At 48.1% G+C, this 13,799-nt stretch overlaps 1 long non-coding RNA gene across 1 annotated transcript; it reads right to left on the bottom strand.

Annotated features, from left to right (window-relative positions):
- Positions 1 to 7,837: 7,837 nt before the first annotated feature.
- LOC143806946 (uncharacterized) lies at positions 7,838 to 13,247 on the bottom strand. Its single transcript, XR_013221598.1, has 2 exons — positions 12,195 to 13,247; positions 7,838 to 9,215 (listed from the first exon to the last, which is right to left on the bottom strand). It is a non-coding gene; the product is annotated as an uncharacterized LOC143806946 (long non-coding RNA).
- Positions 13,248 to 13,799: the final 552 nt, after the last annotated feature.

The raw sequence follows: 13,799 nt of genomic DNA, 5'->3' as shown, positions 1-13,799 counted from the left end.
TCAGAGAACAGAAGTAGAGACGGCTCCTGTCCTGGGCTCTCTGTCTGCCTGGGCAATTTGGCAGGTGGTGAAGAGACAGATGGCTGCTCTCCAGTGCTCTGTGTCTGAGAGGATGTGGCACTAATTGAAGTTGATGCATTAGCTGCCATCCATCCAACAACGGCTTCAATTTGTTCTTCACGCAGCAGCGGTGTACGGCGCTCTGACACAAAGCTGCGCATGAACGACTGTTGCCTGGTGAAAGTGGGTGCTGATGAGTCACCGGTGCCCGCAGCAGGCACAGAATCCCCACGTCCCCTCCCTGCTCCGCGCCCACGCCCACGCCCACGTGCCTTACTCACTGCCTTCTTCATCTTGGTTGACTGATAAAGATAAGCAGAAAAGTACTAACGGCTTTGTGTGCTTATTCCTGAACAACTCCTCCTAACATGTATAAGAAACACTAATTTTCTAAAGTGTGGACTAGACTTTAATATGAGCTAATGTGGCCTACAGAAATGTAAAGTGGTGTCACTGGTGTGTTTGGTGAACTTTATTATTTATTTATTTTTTGGGGGCTGAACTGACAACAGATAGAGCTGCAGTCACACGGAGACCGTGCAGACAGACGTAAACGGCGCTACAAGGCCCCAAAACCCTCCTCTACGTTATCCTATGTAGTGTTTTTCCACAAGTTAGCTGGAGACGGGTGGAAAGACACTAATAGGAATTTTTTGAAAAAATGTGCAGCAGCCTGCACTACTTAAAACAAAATGAAAATTGATTTGGCGGTATGACGCAGTGAAGAACCCTGAGCTGGAGACAACCAGGCTATGGCTGCTCACAGACTACAGGGCGAGCTGCAGTCACACGGAGACCGTGCAGACAGCCGTAAACGGCGCTGCAAGGCCCAAAAACCCTCCTCTACGTTATCCTATGTAGTGTTTTTCCACAAATTAGCTGGAGACGGGTGGAAAGACACTAATAGGAATTTTTTGAAAAAATGTGCAGCAGCCTGCACTACTTAAAACAAAATGAAAATTGATTTTGCGGTATGACGCAGTGAACAACCCTGAGCTGGAGACAACCAGGCTATGGCTGCTCACAGACTACAGGGCGAGCTGCAGTCACACGGAGACCGTGCAGACAGCCGTAAACGGCGCTGCAAGGCCCAAAAACCCTCCTCTACGTTATCCTATGTAGTGTTTTTCCACAAATTAGCTGGAGACGGGTGGAAAGACACTAATAGGATTTTTTTGAATAAATTAGCAGCAGACTACACTACTTGAAAAAAAAAAAAAAAAAAGAACAGTATGAGGCAATGAACCACCCTCCCTGAACTGAATACAACCAGCTATGGATGGCCTATGTGGCTGCACTCAGACTAGAGAGTGGGCTGCACTCACACACACACACACACACAGACCTTGCAGATCGCTGTGAAAACAGCGCTACAAGGCAAAAGCAAGGTGAATAGTAGGTGAACACAGCGGTTGCTAAATTAGCCTTTGGAAAGCACAAAGAAGCAAATCGCTATCTCTAAACTGTCCCTCAGTCAGCAAACAGCGTCCTGTCACTAACTGAATTCACAGCAGAGTGATCGCAAAATGGCGCCAGCGACTTTTAAACTGCATCATGACATCATTTCAGCAGCCAATCACAGCCTTGCCAGTAGTTTCATGCCCTCCATGCTAAACAGGATGTGCCCACACTTGGAATCATTCTCATTGGCTGAATTTCTGCATTTTGAATCTTGGAACTTCCGATTCCGGTATCCGATACGCGGCAAGTATCGGAATCCCGGTATCGGAATTCCGATACCGCAAGTATCGGCCGATACCCGATACTTGCGGTATCGGAATGCTCAACACTAGTCATCAGCATAGAGCGTATATTAAAAGCTGTTGTGCACCATCTGTTTATCTTGTAGGTGCAGCCTTTTGTATTATACCGTTATTTATTATAACGTTTGTTAATGTAAAGCAATTAGTTTTATCTAAAGTATCATGCAAATTCATCATTATTATAGTTGTATTATTTTTTATGAAAATGTATCCGTGCTATCTTGCATTTGTCATTGATTCATCTTGGGTAGTATAATAAAAACTGGTTTATGTTTTGTAACTTGAGTACAGAGCACAAAAAAAGAAATGCCCCCAAAACACCACAAAGGTGATCTCACGCCTGTCAACCTCTGAATCAGCATGTATCTCTGAGAAGTCCTATACAGCTGCCTTCCCTAACCAGGACAGGCAGGGGATGAATGCAATATAAGTATATAAAAAGTCTACACATCCCTGTTAAAATGCCAGGTTTTTGTCATATAAAAAAAATCATACCAAGAAGAATAATTTCAGAACATTTTCCACCTTTAATATCTCCCATAAAATGAAAATCAGTAAAGCAAAAGATTTATAATGTTAACATTTTCTGAGCAGACTTAAACTGTGAAATTCTCTTAGGGTCACCTGACAGAATATTAACTGTCATCCAGCACATCTCAGAGAGACAAAACCATTGCTAAAAGCTTCTAAAGGTGGCAGCTAAGAGTTAAATATAACAAATACCTTCACTGAGAAAATACCATTGCAGTAATAATTAAAACTATTTAAATGTGCTAAAAAAAAATACATGCTATATCTTTCATGACCGTAGTGTTGAGCGATACCGTCGGATAGTATCGGCCGATACCTGAAAAGTATCAGATATCGCCGATACCGATACCCGATACCAATACAAGTCAATGGGACACCAAGTATCGGAAGGTATCCTGATGGTTCCAAGGGTCTGAAGGAGAGGAAACTCCCATTCAGGCCCTGGGATCCATATTATTGTGTAAAATAAAGAATAAAAATAAAAAATATTGATATACTCACCCTCTGACGCGCCCTGGTTGTAACCGCCAGCCTCCGTTCATAAGAATGAGCGCTTGAAAGTCCTTAGATGACGTCGCGGCCTGTGATTGGTCGCGGAGCGGTCACGTGACCGCAAAAGTATCGGATCTCGGTATCGGAATTCCGATACAGCAAATATCGGCCGATACCCGATACTTGCGGTATCGGAATGCTCAACACTATTCATGAGATAAGTAAAGAAAAAAAATCATAGGAATTTTAAAGCAAATTAACCTTTAAGGGTATGTGCACACGCTGCGGATTTTGCTGCGGATCCGCAGCGGATTTGACGCTGCGGATCCGCAGCAGTTTTCCCAAAGTTTACAGTACCATGTAAACCTATGGGAAAAAAAAAACACTGTGCTCATGCTGCGGAAAAATCCAAGCGGAAACGCAGCGGATTATTTTCCGCAGCATGTCAATTCTTTGTGCAGATTCCGCAGCGGTTTTCAACCAGCACCAATAGGAAAGTGCAGTTGAAAACCCGCAGAGGAATCCGCAGAAGAAACCACGTGAAAATCCGCAGTGAAAACCGCAGTGGTTTTGCACTGCAGATTTTCCAAATCCGCTGCGGAAAAATCCGCAGCAGAATCCGCAGCGTGTGCACATACCCTAACAGTTTTTAAGATTTCTCTTTATACAATAAATCAGTTGAATCAAAAGTATTTCCATCAAGACTTAATATGTCATTTTGCTCATTTTTAGAATGCAATGAATGTAAGCAAAATGTCTATTATTTTGTTATTAATATACAGCTCTGGCAAAAATTAAGAGCCCGCTGCAAAATGTTCAGTTTGTCTGATTTTTCCTTTTATAGGTACAGTATATTTTTGAGTAAAATGTAAATTTTTCTTTTATTCTATAAACTTCTGACAACATGTCTCGAATTTCCAAGCAATAAATTTTGTATTTTTTTCTGGAAAGGATAAATGGTCAAACTAAAAAAAACAGTGCTTTCAGACCTCAGATAATGCAAAGAAAACAAGATCATAATCATTTAGAAACAACAATACTAATGTTTTAACTCAGGAAGAGTTCAGAAATCAATATTTTGTGGAATAACCATGATTTTTAATCACAGCTTTCATGCGTCTTGGCATGCTTTCCCCCAGTCTTTCACACTGCTTCTGGCGCAAAAATGTAAGCAGTTCTTCTTTGTTTGATGGTTTGTGACTATCCATCATCCTCTTGATTACATTGCAGAGGTTTTCAATGGGGTTCAGATCTGGAGATTGGGCTGCCCATGACAGGGTTTTGATGTGGTGGTCTTCATTTTTGCCAGAGCTGTATCTTTTATTTCAGAAATTGTAAAGTGCTGCGGAATATGTTGGCACTATATAAATAAAAATTATTATTATAGGTACTATATCATTACATTGTTAAAAAAGTTTGGACTGTTTTCCCTCTTTGATGTTCGGTTATCATTGGGATATTCATAGTATCGTGTATTAACCCCTTCCCGACATCTGACGGTATAGTACATCAGATATCGGGTCCCCTGCTTTGATGTGTGCTCCGGCGGTGAGCGCACATCAAAGTCGCGACATGTCAGCTGTTTTTTACAGCTGACATGTGCGCGCAATAGCGGCGGGTGAAATCGCGATCACCCGCCGCTATTAACTAGTTAAATGCCGCTGTCAAACGCAGACAGCGGCATTTAACTACCGCATCCGGCCGTGCGGCCGGATATGAGCGCATCGCCGACCCCCGTCACATGATCGGGGGTCGGCGATGCTTGTACATTGTAACCATAGAGGTCCTGGAGACCTCTATGGTTACTGATTGCCGGTGGCTGTGAGCGCCTCCCTGTGGTCGGCGCTCACAGCACACCGGCATTTCTGCTGTGTAGCAGCGATCTTATGATCACTGCTGCATAGCAGAGCCGATCGGGCTGTGCCTGCTTCTAGCCTCCCATGGAGGCTATAGAAGCATGGCAAAAGTAAAAAAAAAAGTAAAAAAAAATGTGAAAAAAATAAAAAAAATATAAAAGTTTAAATCACCCCCCTTTCGCCCCAATCAAAATAAATCAATAAAAAAAAACCCCAACCTACACATATTTGGTATCGCCGCGTTCAGAATCGCCCGATCTATCATTAAAAGAAAGCATTAACCTGATCGCTAAACGGCGTAATGAGAAAAAAAATCGAAACGCCAGATTTACGTTTTTTTGGTCACCACGACATTGCATTAAAATGCAATAACGGGCGATCAAAAGAACGTATCTGCACCAAAATGCTATCATTAAAAATGCCAGCTCGGCACGCAAAAAATAAGCCCTCACCTGACCCCAGATCACGAAAAATGGAGACGCTACGAGTATCGGAAAATGGCGCAATTTTATTTTGTTTTGTTTTTTACAAAGTTTGGAATTTTTTTTCACCACTTAGGTGAAAAATAACCTAGTCATGTTAGGTGTCTATGAACTCGTACTGACCTGGAGAATCATAATGGCAGGTCAGTTTTAGCAGTTAGTGAACCTAGCAAAATAGGCAAGCAAAAAACAAGTGTGGGATTGCACTTTTTTTGCAATTTCACTGCACTTGGAATTTTTTCCCGTTTTCTAGTACACGACATGGTAAAACCAATGATGTCGTTCAAAAGTACAACTCGTCCCGCAAAAAATAAGCCCTCACATGGCCAAATTGACAGAAAAATAAAAAAGTTATGGCTCTGGGAAGGAGGGGAGCGAAAAACGAAAAAGGAAAAACGGAAAAAGCTCCGGGGGTGAAGCGGTTAAAGGGAATCACTATTATCTTTCAGATGTGGGGATCATTTGCATGCTAAGGAACGTGACCAGCTTCTGTCCCGAAAGTACAGCACCCACGAGAAAATGAACTTTCTAACCTGCCAGGAGCCACCGCCTTTCAGTTATGTAAACGTGTTGGTGAGGCTACAGTGACAGCACTGTTAGTGGCAGCTGTAAGGACACCATGGGACTTTGACAGTTTTGCAAATTCAGTGTACTGATCTGGCATCAGTCGAACATCCCTTTGGCGGATATTAGCTACTCACAAATGACAACCTTACAAAATCCAGCTGCTGCAGCATCTCAACGAGGATGACCCAGATCGGCGAGCTGAATTTGCAGAATGGGCAAAACAAAAATTTGAACAGGACCCTTTACACAGAACATTATGTTCAGTGATGAGGCAAGCTTTTTTGGGAGGGCCATTTATATGGATAATAATAATAATAATAATAATAATAATAATAATAATAATACCCTCTGCGACATGTCAGTGGCTGTAAAGAAAGAGAAACTTGTAAATAACTCATGAAAGAATAAAGTTATGTTAAAACCCCGCTCACCATTGTTTTTATATTGAAATTCTCAATAAGTTTGATGTGTCACATGACCCTCTTCCCATTGGAAAAAATAAAGTTGGATCCTTAAAATGGTCACCATCGCCATGGTCACTACCCATCTTGAAAAGTTTTCCCCCTCCCATATACTAATGTGCCACTAACAGGAAGTTGATATCACCAATAGTGTTGAGCGATACCGTCCGATACTTGAAAGTATCGGTATCGGAAAGTATCGGCCGATACCGGCAAAATATCGGATCCAATCCGATACCGATACCCGATACCAATACAAGTCAATGGGACTCATGTATCGGACGGTATTCCTGATGGTTCCCAGGGTCTGAAGGAGAGGAAACTCTCCTTCAGGCCCTGGGAACCATATTAATGTGTAAAAGAAAGAATTAAAATAAAAAATATCGCTATACTCACCTGTCCGACGCAGCCGGGACTTCAGCGAGGGAACCGGCAGCGTTGTTTGTTTAAAATTCGCGCTATTACTTGGTTACGTGAATTTCCGGCTTGTGATTGGTCAGGTCGGCCATGTTGCCGGGACGCGGACCAATCACAGCAAGCCGTGACGAAATTACGTCACGGCTTGCTGTGATTGGTCCGCGTCCCGGCAATATGGCCGCCCTGACCAATCACAAGCCGTGACGTCACGGGAGGCTGGACACGCGCTCATTTTAAAATGGGCGCGTGTCCAGCCTCCCATGACGTCACGGCTTGTGATTGGTTGCGCCGCGGTCAACCAATCACAAGCCGGGAGGCTGGACGCGCTCATTTTAAAATGGGCGCGTGTCCAGCCTCTCGTGACGTCACGGCTTGTGATTGGTTGCGCCGCGGTCAACCAATCACAAGCCGGGAGGCTGGACGCGCTCATTTTAAAATGGGCGCGTGTCCAGCCTCCCGTGACGTCACGGCTTGTGATTGGTTGCGCCGCGGTCAACCAATCACAAGCCGGGAGGCTGGACGCGCTCATTTTAAAATGGGCGCGTGTCCAGCCTCCCGTGACGTCACGGCTTGTGATTGGTCAGGGCGGCCATATTGCCGGGACGCGGACCAATCACAGCAAGCCGTGACGTAATTTCGTCACGGCTTGCTGTGATTGGTCCGCGTCCCGGCAACGTGGCCGACCTGACCAATCACAAGCCGGGAATTCACGTAACCAAGTAATAGCGCGAATTTTAAACAAACAACGCTGCCGGTTCCCTCGCTGAAGTCCCGGCTGCGTCGGAGAGGTGAGTATAGCGATATTTTTTATTTTAATTCTCTCTTTTACACATTTTAACATTAATGTTGTTGCGATACCCGATACCCGATACCACAAGAGTATCGGAATCCCGGTATCGGAATTCCGATACAGCAAGTATCGGCCGATACCCGATACTTGCAGCATCGGAATGCTCAACACTAATCACCAACCATTCCCATTTTATTTAGGCGTAACCGTATACATGGCCCACCTTGTATAGACTAACTTTCTGCCAGAAGGGAGTATACCTATTCCACTGTACTTTAAAGGGACTCTGTCAGGTTGCTATTATCCTGGAGATGCAGAGGCAGAACAATCACTCTTTGACTGCAGAGACCCGTGTGTCGTAACCAGTGCCTTCCCCCCGTCCCACCATTCCGTAATAAAAGACACCGACAATCCTGGATGGGTTGAACAGGTCGGTCACAGTTTTATTATTTGCAAAGTAGAGAAAGGCAATTACACATCGCGACGCACTCATTGCTGAAGGCCCCAGCCGATGACCGCTGGGCCAGCAAGCCGATGAGAGGTCACGAACCTTTGCCCCCCTCTACTTACCGCTGTGACGTATATAAAGAAAAAAAATCATCTTTTTTTTTTTTTTTTTTTAAATTTAAAATTCAAAACATTTTAACAGTAATTGCACAGTACATTTACTAGTTTATAAGGGAGGGAGGGTGGGACAACAGCTTCCAAGGGTCAGCCGGGGAGAAAGAGGGAGAACCTGGCCCCGTCACTAGAATTTAACCCCTGAGGGTGTGGCCTGACTCACCTCTTCTCCCCGGTTGGTCCGCTGGGCGTCCCAATCATGACCTCACCTGGGGAGGTAGTGGGAGGGGGGAATTTGGCACTGCACAGATTTCCCCTCTAGCTGTCCCTTAGGAGCTCTGCAGTCAGAGGCACGTTCCTTATACAGTGCCGTGCCTACCAGACTGCAGAGACCCGTGTGTCGTAACCAGTGCCTTCCCCCCGTCCCACCATTCCGTAATAAAAGACACCGACAATCCTGGATGGGTTGAACAGGTCGGTCACAGTTTTATTATTTGCAAAGTAGAGAAAGGCAATTACACATCGCGACGCACTCATTGCTGAAGGCCCCAGCCGATGACCGCTGGGCCAGCAAGCCGATGAGAGGTCACGAACCTTTGCCCCCCTCTACTTACCGCCACGGAGGATCATGTGTATGACCTACACAAGACTCCGACCCCCACACAACATCCTTAGAGCCTGTTCAACACCATCCCGCAAACCCTCCAAACTTATGTTGAGCCCGATGTCCGTGAGGTGGATGCCATCCAGTCTTAGCAAAGCAAAATTGTTCCCTTCTCACTCTTGGTGTCGAACCACAATGTCGTACTTTTCTCACACAAACTTCGACATCTTTGTGTTAATCCTTTTTCTTGCGTTTTCAATGGCTTTTACATCCTTAGCTCCGTGCCAGACCGCTCGAGGTATTATCTCGGACCACACCACCGCCATATCTGGTAATAAACAGACAAAGCGATCGATGTCTGTTGACATTACTGTGTACAGCTCGGCCCCTTTCCGCTTCCCAAAATCATTGCCTCCGGCATGTAGGACCAGAACCACCGGCCCCTTGGCCCTCTTCGTGATGTCGACCATCTCCGGGAAGATCTGCCGCCACTGGAGCCCTCTGATGCCTCTCTAGTTGACTTCCAGATTCGGGAAGCCAAACTTGATTCCGCCCGGCCTCAGTTTGGCCCTTTTGCGCGCCCGGTAGACAAAAGAATGCCCCACTACCCGGACTGTGGACCTACAGCTGCCTGTAAGAGACAAAAAAAGTGTTAAAGCAGGTCTGGTCTTATGTATCTTGCGAAGCATGCGGATTTCCAGCGGCCCATTCTCTGCACCTCAACTTCCGATACCCCCGCTCTAGCTGTTTCGGTAGCCGCCCCTATTCGGAAGGAATGTGTCCCATATTTTTTTTTTTTTTTTTTTTTTTTTTGGAGCCACGACGACCGCCTCTAGGCACTGTGTAAAAATCGCTTGAAATTGATATTTTGTAAGAGGGGACCCGTCGTTGTTTGAAAGAAAAAATCTACCCGGATGTATGACCATCGTATAGTGTTTAACTATTTTTAGCGGGCATATAGGGGCCGTCTGACGCCTTGACCAATCCATGTCCCCCTCCCGGTGGGGTCGCGTTTGGATCTACATACTCCAATGTGCAGAGCTTCGCTGCATATGACGAGGTCTTCGTTGATTAAACCGCCTACTGATGTTGTTTTTTTTTTTTTTTTTTTTTTTGACTGCGGCGCTAATTCACTGATGCGAAGCGCCCCGAAGAAGGCGATTGCGAACGCTGCAGATATCAGCGTTGCCTCGTATTGTGACTTGCACACTGATGAAGATATTGCAACTACGTCGTGCAGTAGCTTTAAGGAAACTGGGCGACGGCATTCCTGACTAGGTTGGAGCCCTTTCCAGCCTTTAACGGCTTGTTTGATGAGAAAATATTTGGTTATGTCCATCCACCCCAGCAGCTGAGAGAAGAAGGCTATTCCCGATAAATGACGGTACGCTAATGTCCCTGACGCACCTCTACGCCTGAGCCGTTCTAAGAGTTCTACAAAGACGTCGCATCTCGCCCGTTCGCACCTGTCGACTGGCGTTCCTTGAGTTAGTGAGCACCACTCCTCCCACGCCTTACCGTAAACCTGCCAAGTAGCCGGTGTCACTGAAGCACGGATCACGGGCATCAGTGATTGGCCACCATGTCCAAGAGGGAAGGAGGACATTGTAGGCCCGATGTTTGCGCCTTGGGGAGGAAGAGTTTGAATGCCTGCCAATCGGAAGATAACAAAGAGTTAACAATTTTATCATCTACAGATGCTGTAACGGCACCAGATGTTGTGTTTGAGGCATAATAGTGCTAGGTGGCGCAACAGCGCGAGTGCTGGCTGAGAAGAAGAGGGCATGCTGTTTAGGGCTATTGCTGTTCTCAGCTGTTTGGTTAGAAATCGGATGTTCGTATTTTCCAATTGAGCCCCCATGGCTCGATGCCAAGATCTCTACCAGTGCTGGGTCACGGCCCCATGCGGCCGTGGTCCATAGTTCAGGCCATTGGCCTTTTCACCACTGGTCCTTGTAGATTGCCGCAAAACCATCTGCAATATTTCCACCGACCCTTAGGCCTAAATCTTTGTTTGGCGTCCCCCGCGCCATAACGCATGTATGATGTCAAGTCCATAAATAATCTCATTTACTGTCCTCTGAGCATATTCCCGGGGACCTGTATTCATTGCCCGCATTATGAAACCATATTTCACCCATTCGTAAAGTCCACCTCAGGGACGCTTGTTCCACCGTCCGCCGGACCATTGAGTTCGCCAAAATGAAAACACTCACCGCTATCTGCTTCTGGCAGAGTGACTCCCATTGATGGAGGAACTCCTGCTCCAGTGTAGTTTATTCTCATTTGCCGTAAAAGCCCGTTCGGCATTGCTTTATCATTGATTCGTCATAACTGTATTAACCGCCTTTTTTGGCATCGATTCAAGTAACCACCTTTTTCGGCATTAATTCCTTAGTGATCATACCATGCACACCGATTGCGTGTCGCAGGAGGAGTGACATCCGCCAACGGAGGAACTCCGACTCCTGTGTAGCTCATTTGTAAACCCTTCGGTTGAAGGATGAAAACCGGCTCCCGTTGGTTGGACTGGCTGGTAGCCCTGGGTGAAGATTCACTCAGGCTGTCAGTCAGCGATGGAGCACACAATGATTTTAATGGGCCCGCCATCGAGCCTAGTTCTACTCCTTTTTGAAAATCTTGGGAATTCGCGTGCTGATTTAAACTTGGGACTGTGCTCGAAGGGGATATAGAAGCCGTATTTAAAGCAGAAATGAGGTTGCTGCGCCGCTTCTTATTGGGATAACGGTTTAGCCATGGGCGATTGCGGTTAAGTTCACCGGGGTTTAAACGTCGCAGGCGCTCTGTTTTGCTTGGCGGGTACACCTGAATGCAGGGTGTCCACCTCCGCAGGAGGAGCATTCGTGTCTATATTTACAGGACCCTTGGAAGCGGCAGTATCCGTCGTTAAAAAGTAAGCCGGCCCCATGTCCGCGTCCGACCCCTGTATTCTGGCCTGCTGTTGCTGAGTGATAAGTGGTCGCTGATGAAAAGAGGGGCTGTTTTTTTTGGGACAGCATGAATCGTAACCATACGTCCATCGCTTTCACTCCCCAGCCCAAGTCTGGTTGCAAGGCCAGCCGCCTGCGGAACTCCTTGTCGTACCGTTTCCATGCAGACCCGCCGTGACACTTATATGAATTATAGATTAGGGCCTGATAGATAAATAGTTCGGAACAGCGTTCTGGGTGCTTTTGGCCCATGATACAGCCGAGAAACGCGAAAGCCTGAAGCCAGTTATTCATCGTTTGCGCTATTTTTGATATAAAAGCCGTTTTTAGAACCGAAATATAGCAGTTCCGCCGCTGTAACCGCTCGCCTATTCTCCTTTCCTTGTCCACGGACTGTTGGTCGGCCGATAACAGTGACCATTTATCTACGCCAGCATTATCCCAAATTTTTTGCTTTGTCTCTAACTCAACGTGCGCTCCTAGTGGGCTAACACCACAGAAAAATGCATCCTTGTGCAGACTAGCTGCTTGGGTGGTGCTAGTGTCAGTTGGTACGCCTGGGCGTGTCAACTGCTGAACTAGGGTCTTAATAGCGGCTGCCAGCTTGCTTTCTCCCGCATTTTGTGTTGTAGAGTGCTCACAGATATCAAAGAACTCACCGCTGTCAGATGCGGGCCGAGTGTCTCCGGACGGAGGTACTCTGGCTCCTGCCGTGGCGCTGTCCTGGTGCTGGCCGCCCGCCCAGGAGGATGAAGATGGCGTGCCAGCGGCCAGCGCCGTGGCACGGGGATGTCTTCTGCTGCATTGTGTCTGGTGCCGAGCGTCCCCTGGAGAGGGAGGTGCTCCGGCTTCTATTGTTTTGATGGTTCGGTGCTGGCTGGTGGACCGGGGAGGTACGTATGGCGTGTCTCCCCGTGCGTCAGCCCAGGATGGAGCACGTGACAGATGACCTCTGTCGTGTGCTCGAGGATGGGGATGTATTCTGCTGCATTGTGTCTGGTGCCGAGCGTCCCCTGGAGAGGGAGGTGCTCCGGCTTCTATTGTTTTGATGGTTCGGTGCTGGCTGGTGGACCGGGGAGGTACGTATGGCGTGTCTCCCCGTGCGTCAGCCCAGGACGGAGCACGTGATGGATGACCTCTGTCGTGTGCTCGAGGACGAGAGGCTATTGGGGCTCCGATCTCTGCCTGGTCCGTAACGGGGGGTGTCAGTGTCTGTTCCCACCGGGTACCCGCTCTGGGTGTCCGGTGAGACCGCCGTCTTTCGGCATGCGACCGGTACCGCCCGTTGTAACTCCCCGATGTCTCTGAGCCAGTTGTGGATGGCTCCTGTGTGAGTGGTGTCGGCGTCTGGAGTGGGAATGCCGACAGCTAGAGGGACAGCGGGAACGGTGGTAGGAGTCTACTGATGAGGGTGAGGACGATCTGCGGCATCTATGCCTGCGATCGCCCTGTATCGGGGTTGCGTTAGGTGCATTTACCTAGGGAGTAGGGGGGACGTTACCTTGGCCGTGGGGCGTGAGTGGCGGTGCAGGGAGTAGGGCAGGGAAGGTGCAGAGACTATTAGGCTGGCAACGCAGGGTGAGCGCAGAAGGGCGGGGACAGATAGGAAACTGTCTGCGATTTGCGTTTGGGAGCATGGGGGTGTTGGGGGCGCGTAATTTATTGCAGCTGTGTTAGTGTTTGGTGCGACCGTGTGCGTGTTTTGGTGCGTACATTCCTGGCTGTGGAGCGTGCTGGCTGGTCTCGATAGACCAGTCATCATGCTCCGCGGCCGTGTTCGTGGCTCTGGCCCCCGACCGCCTGCTCCCCCGCACAGGCAACACCGATGTGCCTGCTGGGGGGACATGGCGGGCAAGGGGTGGGCTGGCCAGAGGCCCACGGTGGTGCCGTCCTGTTCTGGCAGGGGCCGGTCCAGCGCTCGGTGGTGGGTACTGGCACGGGGGGCTAGTGAGCGCTGTCTGTGAGGCGCCCCCCGACCGATTTGGCGGGTTGGGGCCCCCACAGGCTAACGCTGCGCTGCTGCTTTCCGGGGAGTAAGTGGGCGGGGCTTGGCGGTCCCATGCCGGGGGTGTTGGTGGCGCGTAATTTATTGTAGTTATGTTCGTGCTTGGTGCGACTGTGTGCATGCTTGGTGCGCACTCTCCTGGCTGCAGAGCGCGCTGGCCGGTCCGGTTAGACCGGTCATCGCGCTCTGCGGCCATGTGGTGGGCTCTGGCCCCTGACCCCCCGCACAGGCAACGCTGATGTGCCTGCTGGGGGGGACA

Source organism: Ranitomeya variabilis, chromosome 2 (genome assembly GCF_051348905.1).
Source record: "Ranitomeya variabilis isolate aRanVar5 chromosome 2, aRanVar5.hap1, whole genome shotgun sequence".
Taxonomy (NCBI): domain Eukaryota; kingdom Metazoa; phylum Chordata; class Amphibia; order Anura; family Dendrobatidae; genus Ranitomeya; species Ranitomeya variabilis.
This window is presented reverse-complemented; position numbering and strand designations above follow the sequence as displayed.